The sequence below is a fragment of the Zea mays genome, chromosome 1, assembly GCF_902167145.1.
Source record: "Zea mays cultivar B73 chromosome 1, Zm-B73-REFERENCE-NAM-5.0, whole genome shotgun sequence".
NCBI lineage: Eukaryota > Viridiplantae > Streptophyta > Magnoliopsida > Poales > Poaceae > Zea > Zea mays.
In genome coordinates, this window is record NC_050096.1 from 180,793,454 (window position 1) to 180,801,019 (window position 7,566).

At 46.4% G+C, this 7,566-nt stretch overlaps 1 pseudogene; it reads left to right on the forward strand.

Moving 5' to 3' along the window:
• The first annotated feature begins 4,814 nt into the window (after positions 1-4,814).
• LOC118476081 (uncharacterized) lies at positions 4,815-5,423 on the forward strand (annotated as a pseudogene).
• The last annotated feature ends 2,143 nt before the right edge of the window (positions 5,424-7,566 follow it).

Genomic DNA, 7,566 nt, shown 5'->3' on the forward strand with positions numbered 1-7,566 from the left:
TGTGTAGGGAGCGGAGAACTCGTGCTTGATCCATTCCTCCTCAAGGTACTCCTCCACTTGAAGGTTCTTGAACTCGGACCCATTGTCGCTCCTTATCTTTTTCACCTTGAGCTCAAACTCGTTTTGAGCTCTCCTTAGGAAGCGCTTGAGGGTCCCTTGGGTTTCAGATTTATCGTGCAAAAAGAATACCCAAGTGAAGCGGGAAAAGTCATCAACTATAACAAGACCATACTTACTTCCTCCTATACTTAGATAGGCGACGGGTTCGAAGAGGTCCATGTGAAGCATCTCCAAAGGTCTTGATGTGGTCATCACATTTTTGGTGTAATGAGAGCTTCCCACCTGTTTGCCTGCTTGACAAGCTGCACAAGGTCTATCTTTTTCGAATTGCACATTAGTTAAACCTATCATGTGTTCTCCCTTTAGAAGCTTGTGAAGGTTCTTCATCCCCACATGTGCTAAGCGGTGATGCCACAGCCAGCCCATGCTAGTCTTAGCAATTAAGCATGCATCTAGACCGGCCTCCTCTTTTGCAAAATCAACTAAGTAAAGTTTGTCGTCTAATACACCCTTAAAAGCTAGTGAACCATCACTTCTCCTAACGACAGACACATCTACATTTGTGAATAGACAATTATATCCCATATTGCATAATTGACTAACAGATAACAAATTATATCCAAGAGACTCAACTAAAAACACATTAGATATAGAGTGCTCAGATGAAATAGCAATTTTACCTAACCCTTTTACCTTGCCTTGATTCCCATCACCGAATATTATTGAATCTTGGGAATCCTTGTTTTTGACGTAGGAGGTGAATATCTTCTTCTCCCCCGTCATATGGTTTGTGCATCCGCTGTCGATAATCTAGCTTGAACCCCCGGATGCATAAACCTGCAAGGCAAATTTAGGCTTGGGTCTTAGGTACCCAACTCTTGTTGGGTCCTACAAGGTTAGTCACAATTGTCTTAGGGACCCAAATGCAAGTTTTGTCTCCCTTGCATTTTGCCCCTAATTTTCTAGCAACTATCTTCCTATCCTTTCTACAAATGGCAAAGGAAGCATTTAAAGCATGATATATGGTAGAAGGTTCATTAATTTTCCTAGGAACATTAACACCATTTCTCCTAGGCACATTTCTACCATGCATACAGGAAGAACTAGAAGCAAACATAGCATCTGAATCATAAACATGTGAATCAAAAGCATCATAACTTCTATTTGCATTTCTAGCATGTCTCCTATCATGATACATAAAAGCATGGTTCTTTTTAGCACTACTAGCCATAGGGGCCTTCCCTTTCTCCTTGGCGGGGATGGGAGCCTTATGGCTTGTTAAGTTCTTGGCTTCTCTCTTGAAACCAAGTCCATCCTTAATTGAGGGGTGTCTACCAATCGTGTAGGCATCCCTTGCAAATTTTAACTTATCAAATTCGCTTTTGCTAGTCTTAAGTTGGCATTAAGACTAGCCACTTCATCATTCAATTTAGAAATTGAAACTAGGTGTTCACTACAAGCATCAACATTAAAATCTTTACACCTAGTGCGAACCACAACATGTTCTACACAAGATGTTGATTTATTAGCTATTTCTAACTTAGCATTCAAGTCATCGTTTATGCTTTTTAAACTAGAAATAGAGTCATGGCATGTAGACAATTCACAAGAAAGCATTTCATTCCTCTTTATTTCTAAAGCAAGGGATTTTTGAGCTTCTACAAACTTATCATGTTCATCATATAAGAGATCCTCTTGCTTTTCTAGCAATCTATTCTTATCATTCAAAGCATCAATCAATTCATTTATTTTATCCACCTTGGTTCTATCTAGACCCTTGAATAAACATGAATAATCTATTTCATCATCATCACTAGACTCATCCTCACTTGAAGAAGCATAAGTACTAGTGTTACGAGCGCTTACCTTCTTTTCCCTTGCCATGAGGCAAGTGTGATGCTCGTTGGGGAAGAGGGATGACTTGTTGAAGGCAGTGGCGGCGAGTCCTTCGTTGTCGGAGTCGGACGACAAACAATCCGAGTCCCACTCCTTGCCAAGATGTGCCTCGCCTTTTGCCTTCTTATAGTTCTTCTTCTTCTCCCTCTTGTTCCCTTGTTCCTGGTCACTATCATTGTCGGGACAGTTAGCAATAAAATGACCAACCTTACCACATTTGAAGCATGAGCGCTTCCCCTTTGTCTTGGTCTTGCTTGGCTGCCCCCTGCGACCCTTTAGCGCCGTCTTGAAGCGCTTGATGATGAGGGCCATCTCTTCATCATTGAGCCCGACCGCCTCAACTTGCGCCACCTTGCTAGGTAGCGCCTCCTTGCTCCTCGTTGCCTTGAGAGCAATGGGTTGAGGCTCATGGAATGGACCGTTCAACGCGTCGTCGACATATCTCGCCTCCTTGATCATCATTCGCCTGCTTACAAATTTCCCAAGAACTTCTTCGGGCGACATCTTGGTGTACCAAGGATTTTCATGGATATTGTTCACCAAATGTGGATCAAGTACAGTAAAGGACCTTAGCATTAGACGAACGACGTCGTGGTCCGTCCATCGTGTGCTTCTGTAGCTCCTTATCTTGTTGATGAGGGTCTTGAGCCGGTTGTATGTTTGGGTTGGCTCCTCTCCCCTGATCATTGCGAATCTTCCAAGCTCGCCCTCCACCAACTCCATTTTGGTGAGTAAGGTGACGTCATTCCCCTCATGTGATATCCTGAGGGTGTCCCAGATTTGCTTGGCATTGTCCAAGCCGCTCACCTTATGATACTCGTCCCTGCACAAAGAGGCTAACAACACAGTAGTAGCTTGTGCATTTCTATGAATCTGTTCATTGATAAACATAGGACTATTCGAGCTATCAAATTTCATTCCACTTTCCACAATCTCCCATATGCTCGGATGGAGAGAGAACAGGTGACTACGCATTTTGTGGCTCCAAAATCCGTAGTCCTCTCCATCAAAGTGAGGAGGTTTGCCAAGTGGAATGGAGAGCAAATGAGCATTTGTACTTTGCGGAATACGAGAGTAGTCAAAAGAAAAGTTCGAATTAACTGGTTTCCTTCTCTCGTAGTCGTTGTCGTCGTTGTCCTTTTGGGAAGAAGTGGACTCGTCGATGTCGTCGTAGTAGACGATCTCCTTGATGCGCCTTGTCTTCTTCTTCTTTCCCATCCTTTCGTTTGTGGCCCGAGCCCGAGTCGGCAGGCTTGTCATCCTTCGGCTCGTTGATGAAGGACTCCTTCTCCTTATCATTGATCACGATTCCCTTCCCCTTAGGATCCATCTCTTCGGGCGGTTAGTCCCTTTCTTGAAGAGAATGGCTCTGATACCAATTGAGAGCACCTAGAGGGGGGGTGAATAGGTGATCCTGTAAAACTTGAACTTAATGCCACAAAAACTTGGTTAAGCGTTAGCACAGTATTGCCAAGTGGCTAGAGAAGAGTCTTAGCGAAACACAATAACCACAAGAGAATCAACACAGGTAGACACAGTGGTTTATCCCGTGGTTCGGCTAAGTACAACACTTGCCTACTTCCACGTTGTGGCGTCCCAACGGACGAGGGTTGCAATCAACCCCTCTCAAGCGGTCCAAAGACCCACTTGAATACCACGGTGTTTGCTTTTCTTTTCTATATTCCGTTCGCGAGGAATCTCCACAACTTGGAGTCTCTCGCCCTTACAAAGATGTTCACAAAGAGGCACGGAGTAAGGGGGGATTAGCAACTCACACAAGACACAAAGATCACAGCAAATACGCACACACAAGACCCAGACTTAAGCTCAAAAGACTAGCACACTAGAACGGAGCTCAAATCACTAGAATGTCGAACAAGTGCGCAAGAATGGAGTGTGAGTAATCAAGAGTGCTCAAGGAATGCTTGGGGTTCTCCTCCATGCGCCTAGGGGTCCCTTTTATAGCCCCAAGGCAGCTAGGAGCCATTGAGAGCAATCCGGGAAGGCAATTCTTGCCTTCTGTTGCCTGGCGCACCGGACAGTTCGGTGCACCACCGGACACTGTCCGGTGCGGATTTCCTTCCTTATTTGGCGAAGCCGACCATTGGCAACCTTGGAGCCGTTGGCGCACCGGACACTGTCCGGTGCACACCGGACAGTCCGGTGCCCCCTCCCGACCGTTGGCTCGGCCACGTGTCTCGCGCGGATAGCGCAGCCGACCGTTGGCCCATCCGACCGTTGGCTCACCGGACAGTCTGGTGCACACCGGACAGTCCGGTGAATTATAGCCGTACGCCGTTAATTTATTCCCGAGAGCGGCAAGTTCGCCTGAGCCAGCCTGGCACACCGGACACTGTCCGGTGCACCACCGGACAGTCCGGTGCACCCAGATAGAGCTGGCTTTGGCAGAACAAGGCCATCTCTTATCCAATTCGATTTCTCCTGTCTCCAGCACTTAGACACAATACATTAGTCACTAAAACAATGTACTAAGTCTGAGAAACATACCTTTATACTTGATTTGTACTTTGTCCACCATTTGACACTTAGGCACTTGTGTTGGACACTAAATCACCAAAACACTTAGAAATGGCCCAAGGGCACATTTCCCTTTCAAGAGGCGCTGCCCCCAGGGCTAGTTAGACCCACTGTCAGGGGACACACCGGACAGTCTGGTGCCCCTAAGACATAAACCCTAACTTCTTTTTCATTCTATTTTTTGAATCTATTTTTGTTCTAACTCGTGAGTGTGTTATAGAGTGACTGAAAAAGAAATTGGGTTAACCATTTCGTATAACTAATTTTGGTGGTTGATAATCAACACAAACGCATGGACTAACTAGTTTGTTCTAGAATTCATGTATTACAGGTGCATAAGGTTCAACACAAACCAATAAAATATTCAAGTTAGGGACACAACTTAAAACGGAGTAAAGAACTTGAGTGTGCTGAGAATTGGCGCACCGGACTGTCCTGTGTGCCATCGGACAATGTCCGGTGCACTAGGACCGTACAGATGTCAACCAGCCACTCTTGGGAATTCCAGGGCGCACTCTGCTATAATTCACCGGACTGTCCAGTGTGCCACCGGACTATCCGGTGTGCTAGCGGAGCAACGGCTATCTTCGCCAACTGTCGACTCTAACAAAAGGAACAGTGCAGCACAGTACCGCACAGAAGTTAGAGCAGCGAAGTCAGAGGGCACCAGACTGTCTGGTGTTGCACCGGACTGTCCGGTGTGGCACCGGACTGTCCGGTTCGCAAGAGGACAAAGCCTCCAACGGTCGACCAGCTCCGAACCCTAACGGTTGGGTGACATGGCAGCGCACCGGACAAGGAACAGTGCCTGTCCGGTGCGCCCATCACCAGCAGCCTCCCCAACGGCTACCAAAGTGGTTGGGGGCTATAAATACCCCCCCACCACCACAACCTTTGGCATCCAAGTTTTTTAGAGATCACATTCAATACAAGAGCTAGTGCATTCACTCCAAGACATATTTCCAAAGATCAAATCCCCTCCAAGTATAGAATTCATCTCAACCATTTAGTGACTTGAGAGAGTGTGTGTTCGTGTTCTTTTGCGCTCTTGTTTCTTGGATTGCCTTTCTTCCTTTCTCATTCTTGTTCTCAACTGACTTGTAATCAAAGCAAGAGACACCTAAGTGTGTGGTGGTCCTTGTGGGGTCTTAGTGACCGGATTGATTAAGGAGAAGGCTCACTCGGTCTAAGTGACCGTTTGAGAGAGGGAAAGGGTTGAAATAGACTCGATCTTTGTGACCTCCTCAACGAGACTAGGTTCTTTGGAACCGAACCTCAGTAAAACAAATCACCGTGTTCACTCGCTTTGATTCTTGTTGATTTGTTTTTCCCCTCTTTTTCGGACTTGAATTTAATTCTAACGGGAACCCCCGACTTTAGTGTGTGCTTAAGGTTATAAATTTCAGGTTTCGTCTATTCACCCCCGCCCCCTCTAGGCGACTTTCAATTGGTATTGGAGCCAGTGCTTCATTAAGAGCCTAACCAACTCGAAGTGATGTCTAGAGATCACGCCAAGAGGGAGATCATGATCGGCGATAAGTGCGCAAGCTCGAAGAGGACTCTCTCAAGGGAGTCCAGCAACAAACACAAGGAGGAATCCTCTTCCTCCATAAAGTCGCATCGGAGAGGTGACAAGAAGAAGAAGATGATGAAGAAAGTGGTCTACTACGAGATCGACTCTTTGTCACCCTCCACATCGAGCTCTAAGTCATCCACCGCTTCTAAGTGCCATGAGCGCCAGAAGTATAGTAAGATGCCCCTACGCTATCCTCGTATTTCAAAGCGCGCTCCATTACTTTCCATACCCCTAGGCAAGCCACCATATTTTGATGGTGGGGATTATTGTATGTGGAGTGATAAAATGAGGCACCATCTAACCTCACTCCACGAAAGTATTTGGGATATTGTTGAGTATGGAGCGAAGGTACCTAAGGTGGGGGACAAAGACTACGACTCGGACGAGGCGCCCAAATTAGGCACTTTAACTCCCATGCCATGTCTATACTCCTCGCCTCTTTGTGTCGAGAGGAGTATAATAAGGTGCAAGGGTTAAAGAGTGCCAAAGAAATTTGGGATGTCCTCAAAACCGCGCACGAAGGGGACGAGGTGACCAAGATCACCAAGCGCGAAACGATCAAGGGAGAACTCGGTCGATTCATCCTCAATAAAGGGGAAAAGCCGCAAGCCATGTACAACCGGCTCAAGACAATGGTCAACCAAGTGCGCAACCTCGGGAGAACCAAATGGGATGACCATGAGATGGTCAAGTTTATTCTTAGATCCCTCGTATTTTTAATCCTACTCAAGTTCAATTAATACGTGGGGATCCTAGATATAAACTAATGTCTCCTGAGGAAGTGATTGCCAAGTTTGTGAGCTTTGAACTTATGATCAAATACTCCAAACACATTGTCAACTTGGAGCAAGGCGCCACCTCCACACTTGAGGTGCAACCCGTCGCATTCAAAGTGACGGAAGAAGAGAAGGAGTCTACATCAAGTAGGATTCCAATCGACGCCTCCAAGCTTGACAACGAGGAAATGGCGCTCATCATCAAGAGCTTCCGCCAAATCCTCAAACAAAGGAGGGGAAAGCACTACAAGTCCCGCTCCAAGAAGGTGTGCTACCGGTGTGGTAAGTCTGGTCACTTTATTGCTAAATGTCCAATATCTAGTGAAAGTGACATGGACGAAGACAAGAAGGGGAAGAAGAAGGAGAAGAATAGGTACTACAAGAAGAAGGGCGACGGTGCCCACATATGTCGGGAATGGGACTCGGACGAGAGCTCCACCGACTCCTCCTCCAACGAGGACGCCGCCAACATCGCCGTCAACAAGGGACTCATCTTCCCCAACGTCGGCCACAAGTGTCTCATGGCTAAGGATGGCAAGAAAAAGAAGGTACACTCTAGAGCCACCCCCAAAATATACAACATCTAATGATGAGGGTAGCTCTAGTGATAATGAAGATAATTTAATGTCTCTCTTTGCCAACCTTAGCATCACTACCGGAATTTGACTCTTTGTCGAGTGTCAAGTTCTTTGCCGAGTGTTTTTTGTCGGGCACTCGGCA